At 55.1% G+C, this 20,196-nt stretch overlaps 1 long non-coding RNA gene across 1 annotated transcript in view; it reads right to left on the bottom strand.

The window, feature by feature from the left end:
* The window catches only part of LOC132015461 (uncharacterized), a 380,846-nt gene that overhangs the window by 68,991 nt on the left and 291,659 nt on the right, over positions 1–20,196 (bottom strand). Inside the window, exon 3 of the long non-coding RNA XR_009403697.1 lies at positions 3,443–3,552. This is a non-coding gene — a long non-coding RNA (uncharacterized LOC132015461). The remainder of the gene's footprint in view (positions 1–3,442; positions 3,553–20,196) is intronic.

Below are 20,196 nucleotides of genomic sequence, written 5' to 3'. Positions count from 1 at the left end.
GACGGCCTCGTGGAATGGCCCCACTCGGGGCTCGGGCCAGGGCCTCCTCATCTGCCTCGGCTCTGCCTTTCGGGACCATCACAACAGCCGGTGAGTCTTCTGTGCCTCCGTCCAAGAGAAATCAGGGATGCGGCGAGGTGGCGGATGCCCAAGGCCTGGGGTCCGCGGGTGGTAATTAACCCAGCCCGTGTCAGTAGCTTCGCGCTGATGAGGAGAAAAGGAACCGTCTTTGTTTTGACATCAAACGTTCCTAGTTACCAACCAGGACCTAAGCAGCCAGCGAGCGGAGGCAGAGACGCTGTGAAAGGGTCCCGGTGAATGAGGTGGTTCACATGGTGGGCACGGGGCACGGGGTGGGCGGGCGGCAGCTGGCGTACGTGCCAAGGGCTGCTTTCTATGTGTGCTTTCTCTATCTTGGGAAAAAGTGTGCTTTTTTTAAACGCTGCTTACAAATAAAACAAAACAAAACCCCCTGGTATTTTGCAACCTCCGAAAAGTTACCAATGCTTCCCTCAACCAGACGGAAGGGAGACGTGCTCCCCGCCTCTCCGACCAGGACTAGAAGCCAGGCTGGGTCCGCAGCCCACCAGCCCCGCCTCCCCCCTGTAAAGCGCAGGGAATGCCTGGACTCCCCCCGGGCGGGGGTGGGGGGATGGGGGACAGGGGCAGGGTAGAGGCGCGGGGGCGGTGCCAGGCCGGCTGGGCCGACCTCTGACTTTGACTCGGCTCCAGCCGGACGGCCACTGGGGCCCAGAGGATGCCCCGCGCCACGCTGCTCGGCGACGCCGCTCAGCCTCCTTCTCCGGCTCCCGCAGTCCGTCGGCCTCTTCCTGCAGTCCTCGGGCAGTGGGGAGCGTCCTGGCTCGCTGGAACCACGCTTCTTGCTGCCCGCCTGTGCGCTCATGGCCGTGGTGTCATCAGGGAAACAGACTCACATCATGACGTGCTCCGACCGCGGAGCGGCCTTCGCGGCCATCAGGAGGCCAGAGGAGCACGTGGCAGGGAACCCCAGCGGAACCCACCAGAACACCACCGTCCAGGGCCCCGAGTCACCAGGCACAGCCTTCACCAGACCAGCCAGGCTCCTCACAGAGCACTCCAGGAAACTCCCGGGACCATTTGTCGGTCAAGGCCTGTTGCCCACGGCTCACATAGCTGCTTGCAAACGTGGGGAGCCCCCAGCAGCCACCCCCTGGGCCACACTGACCTCTGGGCGGACGGCACTCACGGGCACCACTTGGGGCCGGGGTCCCGGGAAGCGCAACTCCAGACACACGTCCACCCTGCAGGGGAGGCCGCCGAACGGAGGGGAGCTGACCTTGCCACGTGGACAGCAGATGGAGAAGCACTCAGTGGTGTGAGCGCAGGGGAGACTTGAACCTGACGCCAGCATCGGAGTCACCTCGCCCGGGAAGAACGGGGAAGCGCAGAGAGATCACGGCCTCTGAAAGCCCTCTAGGCTAATTTATCTGTTTGTCTCAAATGTCATTTTTCCCCCGAGAGGTGAACTGTGTTACTATTTCTTCAAAACCTGATGAATATGAGGAGGTTATAATGAAGCAGCCTGGAGGGAGAGGGCATACTGAGCAAAAAACCCTGTGATCGTTAACAATTGCCGGTCTCTAGAAACACAAAAATACAAGTGGAAAACATAATGAAAAGTGCACTACTTTATACGAGATGCGCAGCACTTAAAATTCCATAAATATTTCATCAGGGCCTTTATCCGGTTGGAGACATGATGAGCGGCTCTGCAGCACGAGGGGAGGCCACGGTCAGTGTGTCTGGCCGCATCTCGGGAGCGGGGAGAGGGGCCTTGGGCAAAGACAGATGGGGCCCTGGGACTCCAGCCAGCGCCCTCCACGGGGATGGGCCGGTGCCCAGAGGTGGCTCTGCAGAGAAGGAGGACTCGAGACGGGGGCGGGCAGGCCAGCTTCTCTAGCCTTTCAGCCCCGATCGTCCACAGGCGTCCTGCTTCCAGCCTTTCAAAGACTTCTCCCTTTGTAGTAAAATCAACATGCCAGGAGGCCTGCATTCTTGGCCTTTTCCAGAATCGGCTGGCAAACAGCGCCGGTGTCAGAACAACGTCTGTGCTCAGTGTAGACCAGGATCTCAACAGGGCGCCCTGGAAATGAGCGTGCACGAGCGCTGCCCTGGGGGGCCCCCAGCCTGGCTGCCACGGCACCCTCGGCCTCCATAGACTGGGCGTCCAGCAACATGCTGGGCGGTGCAGGAAATACATGGTGTGCAGACGAGCTGCTGCCCCTGCCCTCCAGGGGCTTACAGTTTCCTGGGAATTGGCAAAAACACACAGGAAGGCAGATGAGGACCCTTTCAAACAGCAGAGCCCTGAGAATGCACAGGCAAGGTTCTCAGGGACGCAGACTTGCGGCTGAGCTACCCAGGTGCCCCGGCAAGGAGGGCCTGCTGCCCAGCGCCTGGGAGTGTGGTCAGTAGACAAGCTGCAGGCTCCAAACCCCCGGGCCCGGCCTCAGCCCGGTGACCTGGTCGTGCCCTTAGCCATGGCCATGCCACTGAGAAGCGGAGGAGGCAGTATAAAGGCCAAGCCGTTCGTGCCCAAAAGCTCACTCTGATGGGGCCACGGGGTCTACGAAGGGCTCCCAATAAGCGTCCCGCGCAGGGACTGCTGATATCATCATCCTTCCAAGAGCCCAACTGGTGACACTCTGCTCAGCCCCAACCCCCTCCTCCTGACTGCTGGTGCCCACTGGGCTCTCCTGGTTCCCTGCCTTGACATAAAGCATTGAGCTTCAGGTTAGCTCCCCCTGGGGGCCATGGTCCTCTGCTGACCCCACTTTGGCCCCTTGAAGCTCTGTCTGCGGTGCTGCGTGGCCCCGTGCTACTTCTCCTTATTCTCTCTGGACTGTGAGGACCATCTCTGCTACACACACGCCCCCAGCACTGCCATGGCCTCTGGGCTGGGACCCCTTCTGGCTCTCATTCCACTGACCTATGTCCGTGGCAGGCTCTGCTTCCTCCCTTCGCCCCCCAGGGTGGGCCTTGGCCCTTCGGACCGGGACTAACGATCTCTGCTGATGACATTTCATCATACCCCAGACACCAGGGTACTTGGGAGACAGATTCCTGGGTGGAGACATACCTTTGGCATCACCTGGTCTGGCAGGAACATGGTCTGAGCCCTGATGTGTTTGTCTGCCAGTCAAACAAAGTCCCAGAGACGCTGACTTCAAGACCACATATTTTCAGACCCGGTGGCACCCTAAAACCTGCAGTCTGGACTCCGAGCCCTGTTTCTCCTACAGTAGTCAGTGCATATCACATCAGAGGTGTCTGAGCCCCTTAACAATACAGAACATCTATCTGATCGAGGGCAGCATAAGGAATTAGAAGATGCAAGTGAAATCGGCTCCTTAAAAATCATCTCGAGTAGGGGATGTGACAGCAGCCCAGGGAAACTCACGGGGACACGCCGACGTACGCATCCGAGCACAGGCTGCTACTCCACTGGGCCTGGTAATCAGATCGGCACCGGCGGCGAGATCACTTCATACACTCGAAGCCGACGGTGATCTGGGGAAGCAGAAAAGCCCAATAGTTGATGAATGGCCGTGATCACGTCTATCGACGTCTCCCAGGAAACTTTATCTGACATGACTGGTCTTAACCATGAAACTGAACAAAGAATCAGCTTCCACCAGAAATGGGAAGTTTGAGTTGCACGCCAGATAAAAATAACTTCTAGAGGAACAAAGTCATCCCTGCGCCGGAGAGTGGGGATGACTCTGCGGAGCGGGCATCAGAAGAAGAAGCTATTAAGTGGGTATTGAAGCTCTGGGCGTCCCCTCCAGCAACAAGAGTCATTAGTCTGACGAATGTCAAGTGCTAATCCAGAACTAATGGGGTTTAATTTTATGAATTGTTTTCATAAATATTAGAAAACATCTTGAGAGAGACACACTGTATTATATATCTGTGTACATGATGAATGCATGCAAATGACCGGGCCCGGCTCCTGAATAATTCATCACCATCATTTTATTTACATAGGAAAATGATACTTGATCTGTTTGGCAGATTTTAAGCTACAGTTCCTGTTGGTAAACCGAGCCCCTAGTGTGCAGGCAAAAGGCTCAGGGCAGTGGGAGGTCCTCTGTACAGGAGACGGCGGTCTTTATCTCACTGAAGCCGCTGGTTCTTTAGAAAACAAATGCGTGTTTGGTCTGGTCTATTTTTAAGTCTCAGCTCTGTAACGGCGCTTGCATAACGGCTTTCAAAGAAACACCCCCCTTCCTGTGACTCTTTCATCCTGTTTATGATGCCCTCTGCTTGCTCTTTTTCAAAAAAGGCTTTTCTTCCCCTGTCCTTGCTGCCTTGAGAAACCGAGTAAGAGGACAGGAAGCTGAAAGGCACTGGAGAGAGTCCTAGGAGACAAGATGGGCACCGGGAGTCTCGGGGTGCCCTCGCCTCACACTTGGCGCTTTGAAGACAACATGGGTAAGAGTTATGTGAGGGGCTGTGGGGGGGCCAGCCAGTTCCGACTTCCGGCCGTGAGTGGGGCCCTGTAGGGGTCCCGGGGTTACTCAGCAGGCGGTCACCTGTTAACAATTACCACCAGCTCCCTCTTAGAGCAGGGAGGCATCCCTCCACTCCTGGTTCTGTAGCTCTTCTCGGACATCATCACGCCTGCCCAGCTGCTGGTCTGGCCACGCCGCCCAGACGGTGGGCGCGGCCCGCACACGCTGTCAGACGCTACCGCCACCTTGCTCTCTCTCTGCCCTTCCTTCTGTCTTCCTGATGCCATCTTCCTTGGGCACAGAGAGGACACGTCTGCTGGACAGGCACTGGGACGCCGGCCTGCCTGGGTCTCGTGGTCTTTCTAGAGCCCCGTCTCGTGTATTCCCTTGGTGCATTTCTCCTTCCGCGCAACTCAGCAACCCCCCACCCCACCCCACAGCCTCTGGTCCGGCCTCTCAGTCCTCAGCTCTGCCCGCCAGCGCAGTGAGGGCTGGAGGTGAGGGTCCCGCATGGTGGTGACCCTAACGGAGGGGGTACAGTGACTTTAGCTCAGGACCCTGCCACCCCCGTGTACAGGGCGCCCGAGCCTCTCGGACCCACAGAATACTGCTGCCCGGCAGGTGAGGCCCTCGAGGGTCTCTGGCATCTGCACCACTCTCAGTGATGGGCAGGGAGCCGTAGGGGCCAATGAAGCCTTTATTCTCGGCGCCCTGAGCCCCAGCCCACCTCCCTTTGCAGAGACACTTTCACCGGGATCTTCATCTCACAGCCTCCTTTGGGGAACCCCAACCAGGGCGAATGCCAACAAGGAGCACCCCTGTTCCTCCGGGGAGCCCGTCCCTCCTGTGTGGCCCCGGTGACCACAGGCGAGGAAGCCATGGTCTAGGAACTCAGAGCACAGACATGGAAGCCTACTTCCATCACCTGCAGGACAGGACAGTGTCAGGATAACCTGTGTCATAAGAGGACTCAGTCATGAGGCATTAAAGGAGTTACTCCCTGCAAAGTCCCACAGGCACAGCATGAGCCAGACCAGCACCGCCAACATTTTTATGACACAGAAACACATACGTGCATGCTCGGGTACACTCGACCGTCTCCCACCTCCCAGTTTTGATGCCTTTGTGGTCCAGAGAAGCAGTTTTCCCAGGACTCCAGTATGGGTTCAGCCACGTGGGAGGCTGGAGCCGACTGGAGTCACATGAGGTGGCCAGGACCTTATGCCCCAGGGCTGCCCAGACCTCGGGAGCTGGGATGTGAGGTCCCCACTCCTTTTGGAGCTCAGCCCATTCTCAAAGCCTCATCTAAGCGTGGCTCAGGTCAACGGCTCCAGTGCCTACAGGGAGACTGCAGGGCTGGATCTCAGAGCTTCACAATCACTCAGAGAGCTTGTCCTCCATCCTAAGAAACCAAAAGGAAGCTGGAGATTTGCTTTGCCATAAGGAACACCAGCGGGCCAGATCCCTGCAGAAACGTCTAGACTACATCATCATCCATCATACCGTTCCCCGCAAGGCCCGGGTTCAGAAATGTCCAAGCAAGTGACACTCCCAGTAATAGAACCGGTGGCTTTGCAGTTACAAAGGGTGAGGCACTTTGGTCTGAAATATTTGCCTGGAATCCACTGTCAAAGCTCATCACTTACAGCAGGAAAACGGTGGCAGCGGCCAGAAAGCATATTAGTTCCTTGATAAAACAATTAGGGGAAACAGCTAGACAGCTGATCAGCTCATCAATTAACCCATCTCACATCTCACAGACAAGACCAGACAGCATGTGAGACTGAATAAAATATATTGATCACTTTGGAGTTGATGCACAGGACTGTGGGAATTGAGCCCGGGGCTTCAGACTCATTAAATCGACCTCACTTCAAATGTTCTCTTTCAGGTTGATCTGAAAAGCATATTTCTCTGCCTTTGGCTCCCACTGTTGGAATGTTGTGTATTTTTGTATTTGTGGAACACGAAAGACATGGATGAGGTGCCAATCTCGCCTCTTGTCTCTTTCAACTTCCTCTTGCCAAGATGGCGGTGCGGATCACTCACGAGAACACATTTTTATTTCAAGTCCTAAAGATATGGGGAAAATTCTTAAATCCTTCACAGGCCCCGAGAAAGTCTTTACTAGGAGTCACTGTTCTCTATGAGTTCCCCAAAATCTCTCTCTGAAATGTGAGACATCAACAAATCCTAATTTTACGTTCAGCAAATTGACCTGAAGTGTGTCTGTGAGTGAGATAATCCCAGGTGAGAGGTGAAGATTTGTGGAGACTCGTTAACTCTTTCTTTTCCTGAGAAACCCACACAGGGAGGTAGTTCTGGGAGAACACACTTACCTCACCATGAAAGTAATGACAGAATTCAGTTCCATATAGAGAGGAGGAATTCATGAGCATTCCAAGACCCCCAGGAAGGCCTCTGCTTTTCTTCTAATGGGACCTTAATATATCTTTAATCAACACTTCCTTGAGGTGTGAAAGGGAGAATTTCTCGAAGATCCTGATACAGGCAGTGCTTCCTATCTTGTTTGATGAAGTGTCGGCGTGAACCATTACCGGTTAACACAAGTGTGTGAGAAGCAACCTCTCGACCCACATGTGAAAGCGAGGCGTGCTTAGCCTGGAGGGCTCTCGTCAGGTGCCCTTGGACTCCATTTGGAACAGCATTCACCGAGGCACCGTGCAGTCTCTGGTCCCCTCCAGCCCAGCCGAGTGTCAGGCGAGACATGGTTCTGCAGTCACGACCTGGTGCTTGCTACGGCCTGTGCAGAGACTGTGGCCTCCTCCCTACGTGGGAGAAGTAATTCCTTCAAACAGCCCAGGACAGAAAAGTTTTTGCCTCAACATCTGGAGATAAATGCTGTGTGTGTTCAGGCACTTAGCAAATATGTAAGAAGCATGCCATTGTTATGTGGGTAAAGTGTCTCCTGGGAAGAAAAAAAGATGTGTTTGTGGCATTGGTCAACTTTGGTTGTATAAATATTCCCAACATTTTCTATTTCAACCAAGCAACACAATGTCACTGGACACGGAGTTGGGGAAAGCCGCGCGGAATCCCCTCTCGTGAGCCAGGTCAAGCCTGCCCCAGCACCTGGTGTAACACGGTGATGCTGGAAAGATACGTCGCACTCGCATCTGTCCTTGTCCTTGAGGAGCTCACAAGATAGCCAGGAACTCGGCGCATGCATGGAAGTCGTCCTTCCACGGTCCGGCATCTAAATTAGACAGAGGAATTCTCCCGTGGATGCTATAGAAAGTGATCTAGAGTACGGGGCGGCTGTGCCCGTGACACGGCACAAAATCAGACAGCAGCGTAACAGGAGACAAGACCGTGCTGGTCTGTAGCAGGAGATCATCCACGACTTTCGCAATTACTCTTTCTGAGGAACGTCACAGATCTGTAATTTGGTGAAGACTCAATGTTCAAAAGCAGTTAGGGTAACTGGGAAAGAGGCGCGACCCATTCCAACAGAAATGAGGAGAGAAGTCCACATCGGGGAACAGCAGACGAGGTGATTTATGACAGCCCCCGCTGAGAACTACGCAAGTTGGATTTGGTAAAAAGGGACCAGCGGGGCCTTCGGGGGCAGGTGACAGAGGTGCTCACAGATAAGGCTTTGACTCTCAGGAAGAAGTTTGATCTCTTATTCCCTCCTTGGGAAAATCTACGAACTTTCTACTAAGTCGTTCTAATCATCGCGGGCTGGAAATGCAACAGGACTGTTTGGTCTTAACGCCATAGGAGTCCGATAACACGCGCCCTTGTGCCGAGAAGGAAAGCCTGTGGGGAGTTGTAGTGACAGCGGGATAGTCTTTCCTGACAAAGAGTGGGACAGAAGAAACCGCGGAAGTAGGAAAATAGAAACCCAAGGGAAAGCACCTTGAAAGGACTTGAAACACTACTTGCCGCTTCATGAACCCGTTGTTGTAGGGTTACAGGTGATGAGAAACCCGTCCTCACACATCTTTTGAGGCCTGAGGCCTTTAGCTTCCCGAGACTTGGCTTTATAAAGGCTGAAACGACTGTGCACTCCTGTAGCTCCAGACAGCGCCTCTGTTGCCACGGGAGGAGCCCGTCCCGCAGTCCCTCGTCTGTCAAACAGAGGAAGCCCGAGTCCTCCGGGCTGCTCTGTGAACCAGCGTTAGAGGGAAGAGGAGGCTGCCCGTGCTCGGGATGATTTGTGTAGACTGTCGGATTTTAATGAGGAGTGGAAAGTGTCGCGCGTCTTCAACAGCGTGTGTACTAAATCACGGGCTTTCATGACCTCCCTAGAAAAGCCATTTGTTCTATAATTATGTAATACCCATATATGTGTCACAAGAAGGCAGTGAGTTTACTATTTTAAATTAAATTTTATTAGTGCTAGGAACGTGCACCAGGCAAGCGAACAATCTACACGACCGTTCCAAGTGGGTATTTCACAGCAAAGAGTCCTCTTCCAAAGTAGAGGTCTTGTTTGCTTTGCTTTTTTCAGAGAAAATGAAAATTCATTTGCAACAGTGTTGAGAAGCAGCATTTCCTACAGATGACACAGTTTGGATGTGGAAATTGTCAGAGATCTTCACTGTCCCACAGCGGAGGGCTCACCGCCCCTACCCAGCGAGCTGGCAGGACACAAGCAGCTGTCCTGGAAGGCAACAAGCAGCAGCATGGCCAAGGGCACAGCCTGGCACGCAGGATCACGGCAGACCAGACTGGTGGTGTATTTTGACGAGTCTCAAGTTACGGAAAATTTAACTGAAGATAATTACGTCATCCACGTTTATTTTTCCGTCCTCAAAAATGCCTGCTCCCAGGAAAGAAAGGACCAGTGTGACTTATTCTGTACACACCGCTGTGTTCAATAAACACCCTCACGTCTCTCTCAGCTGCACAACCGTGACCAGACCCAAGGCAGATGGTGTTCCGCAGAGGTCAGGGAAGCGGGGGTCTGCCGAGCACTCTGAGCTGGGATCCGGCGAGGAAACTCTGAACAGAGGGGATCGTTGCGCCAGTGACGGGGCAAAGCAGAGAACAGGCCTGCAGGAGCCGCTCCCACCCCAGGGGCTGAAGGGCCACGGCAGGGTCCAGGGTCCAGGGCCTTCAGGTGGGAACTAGACCATGGGGAGAGGGCGTCCTGGTGGCAGCTGGAAGCGCGGCAAGAGCGATGTCCAGTGAAGTTGGAGGCACAAAGGAGACGCAGCCACTTCCAGAGAAGCCCCTCCAGGCCGGGCGAGGGGACGTGCTCCCCGTCCATTACCAGTGCCAGCCCAGACACAGGAAGGCAAGGGATCCCGGCAAGGCGGCTTGCTCACTGCGGAGCAGAGCCGGAAGAGCAGCGCGTAACCCTGCGTCCACGTTCTCCGACACTGACTCCCCCACTCCACGCTCCCTGCCACTGAGACCGCTTTCGGGAACAAGGCCGCTTTGACGTCCCCGCCTCTTGACCCTGGGGCCACACGGGACTTACTGTAGCCCGAAGACCAAGGCAGAAGAGGCAGCACACTAGTCCGAGCCTGGATCTCCAGAGCCTCGAGTGCTGCCACTGTGGGGCTCAGCCTGCTACCCCGAGAAGCTCGTAACCGGTCTGGCCCGCGAGACCCGAGGGGATGATGACAAGGAGCCATGCTTCTCCGGCTCAGCCCATGGGACAGCGCGGCCCCCGGCTGACCTGCAGGTGCAGGAGGCAGCTTGTTCGCAGAGAAAGAGCAGATCCGGCCAGGACCGGCCATGTCCACCCTAGACCAGCCGACCCCGCCCACCCTATAATAGTCGGTGGCTGTGGCACCGGCCACAGGGTCCTGCAGCAAGGGCACCCTGAGAGCGCTAAGACGGGACCAGCAGCTGACCATCGCTGACACGTCACGTGACTATCAACCAGCTGAACCCAAAGAGGGTCTCCACGACCACGTCACACCAGCGCCTTGGCTGTGCCGGTCCATCTTGTTTTGCCGTATTTGCAAACTGCTCCTTAGCGTGAATCTGTTGAGGCAGGGATCCTGGTGCCATGGTGGCACCACCAAGATGCCAGGGCTACTGAGGTGAGTCACCAGAGCCGAGCTCAGAATGATCGGTGGGGGCTCGGGGGAGGCAAGGAGTGCAGAAGCCTCTGCAGAGGGAGAAGACAGCAGGTCGGACAGGAGAGCATCGGGCCGCTTTGACTACATGAGCCTGGCAAGAGCCCAGAGTGCCCGTGTGTGGGAAACCGTACGAGAAGGTTCCACAGGAGCCGTAGAAAGATTCCCACCCATGCACTTGGGATTAGGCAAAAGTCACGTAGCATTACAATTACTCTTCTCCATCTTTTTTTTTTTTTTAAAGATTTTATTTATTTATTTGGCAGAGAGAGATCACAAGGAGGCAGAGAGGCAGGCAGAGGGAGAGGAGGAAGCAGGCTTCCAGCTCAGCAGAGAGCCCGACTCGGGGCTCGATCCCAGGACCCTGAGACCATGACCCGAGCCGACGGCAGAGGCTTTAACCCACGGTGCCCCCCTCTTTTCCTTCTTAATTCAACATCTTGATGGAAATACAATCAACACATTCACCCCTTTAAGGTGCACAGTTCAGTGGTTTTTGTGTACTTGGTCATGGAGCCATTACCAAAGCCAGCTTAGAACATTTCCATTGTCCTGACGGGAAGCCTCCTGTCTGCTGGCAGTTGCCCCAACTGTTCCTCGTCCCCACCCCAGACACCCACACTCCTCTCCTTTCTGTCTCTAAAGATCTGCCTCTTGCACAGATTTCCTATAAAAGGAACCAGACAATAAACACAAACACCTGCCGGGCACGTCTTCATACAGCAGGCCCAGCCCCGAGCATCTGAAGAGAAGTCACTCATTCAGTCCTTGTGAGACACCCGTCACGCGGAGACCCACCATAAAGCCAGGGACTGGAGGAGAAAACTGAAGACAGAGAAGGGGCTGCTCTAAGTCCACACAGCTTGGAAATGGTGGAACCTAAATTTGTTCCTGGGCAGTTATTCCTGAAAATCCCTGCAATTGCCTCATGGTCTCTCACAGGGTTGCAGCCAAGACGCTGGCAGGGGCTGAGGTCTCATCCGAAGGCTGGGGACAGGGGGTCTGTCTAGCGCTCACCCCCATGATTGTTCTCAGGACTCAGCTCCTCACAGGTCTCTGACTGAGGGCCTCGGCTCCTCTCTGGCTGTTGACCGGCTTGTCCTTGGCTCCGTCCAAGGGGGTCTCTCTGCGGGGCTGCGCACAACAGCAAGCTCGTGAGACCGCACCACGCCAACACCAGGACCCCTTTGCGAACTGTTCTCGGAGGTAAAGGCCCATCGTTTTTGCCACATTCCAGACATTATTAGCGGACCACCAGACCCAGCCCAAACCCAAGTAGAGGGGATTACACAGGAAGTGAACCTTGGGGGTCAGGAGTCACTGGGCAGCGCCTAGCGGCTGTCCTCGCATCGTGAACAGCAGTTTCACGTCGTGACGAGTCGTTTGCCCGGGGAGAGCCAGCCGCAGGGAAGCCAAGTCCTAGAGCGCCCAGAAGGCTCGCGTGTCTGTCCGTCTGAGCCGCGTGCTCCTTGCCTGGGCGTCTGAAACTGCTCTGTCTTTCCTAGGCATATTTTTGCTTAAATACACAGTTGACTATGTCCGTGACGCGATCTGACGACGGCGCTCCTCTAATTACAGTCAGACGGAGGCAAAGAAGGGAGGCGGGAGGAGGGGCAGGAAGAGGGGAGGGAAGAGCCGAAAAGGGGACAAGAGACAGGAGAGGGGTTAGGAAGCGGTTCCGGAAGACAGGGGTGCGGCTTGGGGAGGAAGGGGCGGAAAGAGAAGCCAGTCCAGAGACATCAGCCATAGGTGAGGGACAAGAAGTATCTTCGACAGGACAAGTGAATGGAGGGAAGCCCCCGCAAGGTCCTTTAGATCTCCAAAGGTCAGAGTCGGTGACAGACGGGTGAGGTCCAGAGGGGAGAAGGCCGGGTTCTGATCTCAGCCCTGGGCTCCTAGATGGCACGCAGGCGATGCTGACCCACCGAGCTGGGTCGGGGGTAGGGGGGGCCAGACAAGAGCAGGGGGGGGCGTTGCTCATCTCCCTCCTGGGAAACCACCAGGACCCCCCCCACACACACACACACAGCTTTTACAGACCCCTCGGCCGTGGATGGGGACAGAGCCCAAGGAGCCAGCAAATCTGCTGCTTGGGTGGATGCGAGACCCCGAAAGGTCAGGCCCACCCCCGCCCAAGAAGAAATCAAGCTTTCCATCTGGGGTCAAACGAAGGGCTGAGCTCTTCCTTTCTAATGCAGGACCCCCTCTCTGTGAAGACGGGATTCGGAACATCTGTGCTCTGTCACGTGTTAGGCTTTGAAGTAGGACATTACAAGGGTTTGGAGCAGGAGATGAGGGGCGGAGAGTGAGGGAGACAGCCCAGAGGGTCTCTGTCAGTCATTGCCATGCATCCCTCTGCTGCCGGGACCCTGGCGGCTCCCCTCTAACCACTCAGAGACCCTCCGTCCCCCTGCCCGCCCGCCTCAGCCTTCCCAGGGACGCGCCGAAGGTGCCCATTTGCGCCCAAGATGAAACACGTGTGATGACTGTTCTCCTTACTCTCAGGATGTTCACTCTGGTTTGTAAGAAGAAGTATCTCTCCCTAGAGAAAAATTCTCTGATCTTGTTACGGATGGGATGGTGACAGTCTCCGTAATTAAGAATCGTGAGATGCAAATTTGGGAAATGTGCTTGAAAACCTCCGGATTATGATCTCCACTTACTCAATGATTCAGATGGAATGTGACGGCTCGAGCGCGCGTCTCCCCCGCCGCAGCTCCCCCGTGACAGCTGTGTGACCCACGTTGCGCGTTAGACAGTCGGTGCTAGAGTCTGAGCGGGTTCACGGGCGTCGCTCCCGGAGACCTGTTCTGAAAGGCACCATTTTCCACCTGCTACAGCCCCCCCCCGGCTGTCCGCCTGATGCACTCCGCATGTCTCCCGGCGGAGGGCGGGGAGAAATGCAGAAGCAACGCCTCATCCATGTGGCCCGGGGGTACCGCGGGAGCCGGTTCTGGGAACCCCTCGGAAACGCCCGGGCCTCCCATTTCAGTCCCGCGGCATCACCGGGGACGTATCTGCCCGCGGAAGTCAGCTCCACACAGTGGCCGCTGGAATTCGTCAGACCCTCTTCCTCTGTGAAACAATCCTTCCGTCTGAACTATGTGCGTGTTTCCTTCTAGCCAAGCCACGGATGCTGTAAGATGAAAATGTGTTGACACACAAGGAAAAAGACCAGAGACGACCGCCAGCCCTTGGGTGTGGCTGCTGAGGACAGCGGGAGGGGCGATGTGACGAGGCCCGAGGGACAACCCAGTCGAAGGACAGCTACAGCCAGACCCAGCACTTCTTCCTGAGCTTCCTAGGGACGGGGGACGCGTGCCAGGCCACTTGGATCTCAGCGCTGTGCACGGGAAGCAGAGGCCACCCAGAGAGGCCGTCCTTCCTGGGAGGGAGTGTGGACGGGGATTGTCCTGCAGGTTCCCTGTGGCCACTTTGCCATGTGGAGGGATTCTACGAAACGAGACTGTTCTTTTAATCCTCAATTTTCAAGAAATGCAATCCTGGAATCTACGTGTGGGTTTGGGGGGACCTGTCCGCGTCGCTGCTGAATAAGGCTCCGATGTCGGTGCCGTGTCATCCACTCCTATCCCCTCAGCAGCTCTCCCGGGCTTCTCACCGGCGCGTTATCCAGGCTTCTCCCTCTCTCCTTCCTGCTCAGCCTCTCCCTAAACGGATTTCCGTGAGCGCGACACAAACCAGTGAATTGCACGGTGGCCCGGCCGGGCTCCTGTGACCGACCGAAGAGGACACATTTTCTTTGGCATTTCCACCGTGACCTGTGGGTCTCTGGTCCCTCCCCAGGAGTCTTCGGTGAGGACCGTCATGGCAGTGACTGACGGACTAGAACGGAAGGGACAAGCCCTGGCCGTGAGAAACCGCAGCGCCCACCCGTCGTCACCGGGACGCTCTCCCCAGGGGAAGCCAGCCGCCGCGCTGCGCGCCTGACCAGCCGCTCTGCTGCCCTGCCTCGAGGAAGCCCCTGACAGCCCCAGGAGAGGCTCTGGGGAGAGACAGCCGGGCCAGCTCGTGTCCTGCCATCTTAGTCACCCCGGCCCCAGGGTCAGACGCCACCTTGGACGTTGGGACTCCAGACACCCCTCAAAGAGAAGAATTGAGGCCGTCGATGCGTGAGCCTAGTGGAGCCGACCCAGCCTGCTCCAGGCCCTGAAGCCCCAGGCTTCGCTCGGTCCAGATGCTGGAGGCACGGAATCACAAGCCCGATGAAAGGCTTGCACTTCACACCACGACGTCTTTTACGCTGTTTTATGCACCAACAGCTCAGCACGGGTCACGAGCGTCGCTCCCGGGGACCCATTCTGAAAGGCACCATTTTCCACCTGCCTACAGCCCCCCCCCGGCTGTCCGCCCGATGCACTCCGCATGCCTCCCGGCGGAGGGCGGGCAGAAATGCAGACGCGACGCCTCATCCGTGCTGCCCGGGGGTACCGCGGGAGCCGGCTCTGGGAACCCCTCGGAAACCCCGTTGCGGCCTGAATCACACCCTCCCTGAGGCACTTCCATCCCTTGTCGCCCTCGGTGCTGTGTGGGGCCACCCCGCCCCGTGCACGTGAATTACTCAGCAGACACCATAAGAATAAATAAATGTTTGGTGGGAGACGCGGCGGGGGCGAGAGGCGGAGGAAGGAGGGAGAGACAGACGGCACCGGAGACCGAGGGAGCGTCAGCGAGAGGAGCCCAGTGGACATCCGGTGAGTGAGCGAGGGGAGGAGGAGGAAGAGACCGAGCTTCGGCCCTTCAGCAAAGCGAAGGGAAGCCACCCACTCCAGACGGGGCCCCCAGGCCCGTGCGATGCCCAGTGACCCCGGAAGAGACTTGACCCGGCATAAGACGTAACAGGATGCTGGTCTACACCAACAGAATCAGCAGGTGTTTCCCTGGTGGTGTCCCCCACATTCAGAAGGAGGTTTCTATGTCACAGGCAGAGGCATTTTTGAAAAATCTTTATGAACCCAGACGTGGCTGTTTGATGTCTGAAGAAGAATGAAGGGGAGAGAGGGAGCTGGAAGCCGCGGGGACCCTCCTGACCGCCCCGATCTCCGCATGAGGCTTGCCCCGGGGGCAGGGGTGGGGCGGGGAGGGGAGGCTGCGGCAGGGGTGGAGCGGAGCATCGCACCCGGAGCCTCTCCGCTGGCTGAGTGACAGCCAGGGCCACGTGGGAGCTTTCCGGGTGGAAATAAACATTTTATTTCTATGGGTTTATCTATTGCAAACAATTTTATATTCCTTCTTGTCACGCCAAGTAAACTTCCAAAATGTGTCCAAGGGCTGTCACTGCCTGTTACGCCGCGGCACGGGCTATGTGACGTGTTATTAAGCTGAATGCCATGCAACGCTGAAGAAATGAAATCGTAGCAGCCTCCGCAAATGGTGTGAGTTCCAGCGATTCGAGGCCAAGTGCGCTGGGCAGATCTTCCCGTGGGGAGACCCTCTTCCTGGGATGAGGGACAAAGGCCACCTTCCGACATCCTCGCGCTGCTCCGTCACCTCCGACAGCCCCTCCGTCCTCCATCGGGCCGCTCACGTCAGGCTCTCAAAGCGCCTTCTCCGCGTGTCCTTCCTCCTTGCAGAAAACCTCATCTGTGCCCATGGCTTCAATCGCCACGTACCATCTAATCATAAATTTAAATGTCAGCCCAGGCCTCCCCTCTGTGCTCCAAACCCATGCGCACCTCACAGCCTCGTGGGCGTCTGAGCACACGTGTGTCCGGGGTGTCGAACGTGCCCGAACCGCTCACTCTCGACCTCCGCCCATGCTGGCTCTCTCAATATTCCTCTCGTAGGAACTAGAACCACGTTAGACAAACCAGGACTCGAAAATCCATTCCAAACTCCTGCCGGTCCTTGATCCCCTCCCTGAAGCTCGTCCTACACCACGGCCTGAAGGTTTCACCTCCCAAGTCCCTCTCGTCCACATCTCCCGCATTGGTCTTGTCCACGCCGCCACCACGGCTGCCCGGAAGACTTCTGTCCACTCGGATCCGAGCATCCACGTCCACTCTCACACCTTCTAACCCAACAGACTGACCTCTTAAAAAGTCAAACCGGTCATGTTGCCCTGCTGGCCAAAATCTTACCCATTTTTAGGGACTTGAACATTATTTCCCAGTGTTCTTAGGGTGAAGCGCACAGTTCTCTACTTGGTCATTCGACCCTGTACATCCTCGGGCCTCCTAGGAGGTCACCTCCCCTGATCCAGTCTTATGGCCTGAAGAACACAGTGCCCGGCACAGCTGCTCTGGCGATGGTTCGAACCCAGGCTGCCCTCGCCCACAGGCTCTACCCCTCATGAGGCCCGTTTTGTTCATCTCTTATCTCTGTGCCTTGTATTATGTCTCATCCAAAATTAGTGTGCAAATAAGACTTGCAAAGAAATGAATTAATAATTATTTTAAATCCTTCATCTGTGGACAATCCAACCTAAAGTATACTGACCCCAAAGACCAGAACCTGGTCCAACCCAGACACCCCATGAAGGGAACTCAAAAGGCAGCTGGGACTATGTCTCTGTGAAAAGCGACAGCTCTGCGTTGCTCTGACCCACGCTCGTGAATTACTGCTCAAAAGACGACCACAAGCCACCCCCGCCTGGAGGACCACAAAGAACCAGTTTCCAGCCCCTCCTCTGCCACCGATAACATACAGCCCAGCTTAGACCACGACATGGGCCTGTCTCCACAGGCATCCTAAGTTAGCTCTGCCTCTGGACCTCAGAATGGATTTCAAGGTCTTGTTGTTACCAGTGAATTGTCCTGCTTTGTTTCCTTTGATTTCCATTCAAGTTCCGCTGGATGGTTTGCCCCACCTCGGGTCTGAAATTGCGCTTCTCAACTGAAATGTGTTTATGAGGATAGAAAAGGGTCTGACTGCAAATGTGCAGCTTAGTTGAAGTATCGATGGGTCGAATCACATCCACAGCTGCTTCCAGAGGAGCAGCTGATTCAGAAAACGAGCCACTGCCATTTTCTTGGAAGCGATTTGGGGTCCAGCAGTGTGAGCAGGGCTTGTGCGTGGGGTGGATTCGGTGGATTCGACGGGGTATGAGTGGGGCGGAGAGAAGGCAGGTCTGGGAGGAACTGGGTCGATGCAGTAGAGGGAAGGTGTCTGGAAACGCCAACAGCCACCATGCTTGGAGCCAGGCAGGGGGGTCTGATCACATTCAGGCGCCAGCTGGGTTGAGGTTCCGTTCATCTTCATGAAGGGCTGGATTTTACCAACCACCACTCGAGAACGCCTCTGCACCAGGTGTTGTAGGGAACCACGCAGGACCCTGGGTCGTGAGTCTTTGGGCATCCACTGCCTTATCTTCCTGCTCCACGCGGGGAGCCTTCTGGCAAGAAGCGGGGGGGAGAGGCTGGCGGGGGCAGGGGACGGGGGCGGTGACAGCAGGAAGAGGAATGAGGTGACAGGAGCCGGCCTCCCGGAACCCATCGCACCCGCCTCCCTCCTCGTGCCGAGGCGTGGGTAAAGCAGACGCAGTTCAGGGACAGAGAGGCCATCCTCAAATCGTACTCCCTCTATTGTGTTTGTGCTTTCTGGCTGATAAAATGTGAGACACATGCCAGCCGGCAGAAGCAAGCGCCTTGCTCTCCGGCGCGGCCAGTCGGCAGAGCCAGTTCTCCTAATGCACACGTTAGTGCAGCCATATATTAAAGACCTGGCACTTTTTATGAGTGGTAATAGGACATTTTGCCTCTCATCTAAAGACTTTATTTGCCCTGAAAACAGCAGCCGAGCCTGTTCTGATTTCTCCGCACGGCCGCTGGTTGTCTGAGCACAGTCATGGCCCAGCGGGGGTGGGGTGGGGGGGTGTCCTGAAACAGTGCACGGCTTCTACCACCTGATGACACGAAAACAGCCCCAGGGTCAAGACGACAACTTCAGAGAGGCTCGTCAGCTCTCCTTCAAAGGGAAAAGGGATGTGAAGTCGTTATTGCTAAAGATACAGGAATCTTCAAATGCCATCCTAACAGGATATTTTGACAGATATTTGTTTCCACGAAAAGTAATGAATTTCACAAGGGAAACAGATTGGAAAATGATTAAATGGACACAGTGCTTTAAAGTGTGGCTCCTGGACCATTTTCCGAGAGACGATGCTCTCTGCTGTGTAGTTCTGGCAGAAGCCCTATCCAGACCCTCTGGCCATGGGTGGTGGACACAGCTTCCAGCCTAGCAGCCTCCAGGGCAGCATAAGGGCAGGAGGGGCTTCTCGAACACCTGGGGCAGAACCAAGGAAAGAGAGCTTGGATTTTCCAGAGAGGGGAGGCTTCTGATTCCCTTGAACTGTAATTGCCATATTGATCTTGGTATCATCACGGTCCTCAGAAATCTACACCCCTTTATCTGGCACTTACTAAAACTTAAGTGTTTTCATATATTATGCTTTTTTTAAGGGCTAAAAGAAGAGACAGGATTATGCTTTGGACTGGAAATGTCTTTTGGTTCAAAGAGGACATTTCTACAGTGTCTGTTCACTTGGGCCTCTACTCACGAGGCTTTCCATTCCTTGTTGGTCTGTGGAAGTCTTCTCGAAAGCCCCAGCTGCATGCCTTGGGGGACGGTCACCTCCCCAGCCCACTTCAGACTGGTTCCTGTTTCCGCACCTTCTCCTCATAGCTTGGAGCTTCACCAGCTTGGCCACTCAGCGGGGCTCTAGATGTGCTGTCCTTCACGCATGGCTGGTAAGAGCCACGTTCATAAGACATGTGATGGCTCTTGGACTGACCCTGTGGCTTTCTCACTGGCACTGAGCACGGCCCCCCATCACGGCAGATTCTCTTAATCCAGCTCATAACTTGATCATAAACTGCCCAACCAGCAAATCAAGGCCACACAGCACACAGTGGGGCCATCTCAGGATGGCCGAGTCCACATGGGGAGATCTGGGGGTCTGGGTTTGGGCTGCTCAGTTGGGTTTGGGTTTGGGCTATTGTAGGTAAGGCCTTGGGTAAAACTATCTGTAATGTATTTCTTTCGGGATTTAAACTGAGAGGCAGTATTCATGTACTGAATTGAAGCAAGAGTTAAAAATAAACTTTTCCCATTTGTAGAATGTCATTAAAACTCTGCCCTGCCACGTTGCTGAATTGCTGTATGAGTTCTAGTAGTTTGGGGGGTGGAGTCTTTTGGGTTTTTCATATAAAGAATCATGTCATCTGCGAAGAGAGAGAGTTTGACTTCTTCATTGCCATATTGGATACATTTTATTTCTCTTTGTTGTCTGATTGCTGCTGCTAGGACTTCTAATACTATGTTGAACAAGAGTGGTGAGAGTCGGCATCCTTGTCGTGTTCCTGATCTCAACGGGAAGCCTGCCAGCTTTTTCCCATTGAGGATGATATTTGCTGTGGGTCTTTCATAGAATTGATTCCATTTACTATAGCACCAAGAACCATAAGATACCTGGGAATAAAGCTAACCAAAGAGGTAAAGGATCTGTACTCAAGGAACTACAGAACACTCATGAAAGAAACTGAAAAAGATGCAAAAAGATGGAAGACCATTCCATGCTCTTGGATCGGAAGAATAAACATTGTTAAAATGTCTATACTGCCTAGAGCAATCTATACTTTTAATGCCATTCCGATGAAAATTCCACTGGTATTTTTCAAAGAGCT

The sequence above is a fragment of the Mustela nigripes genome, chromosome 4, assembly GCF_022355385.1.
Source record: "Mustela nigripes isolate SB6536 chromosome 4, MUSNIG.SB6536, whole genome shotgun sequence".
Lineage (NCBI taxonomy): Eukaryota > Metazoa > Chordata > Mammalia > Carnivora > Mustelidae > Mustela > Mustela nigripes.
Note: the sequence above shows the minus strand (reverse complement) of the source record. Positions and strands in the feature narration are given on the sequence as shown.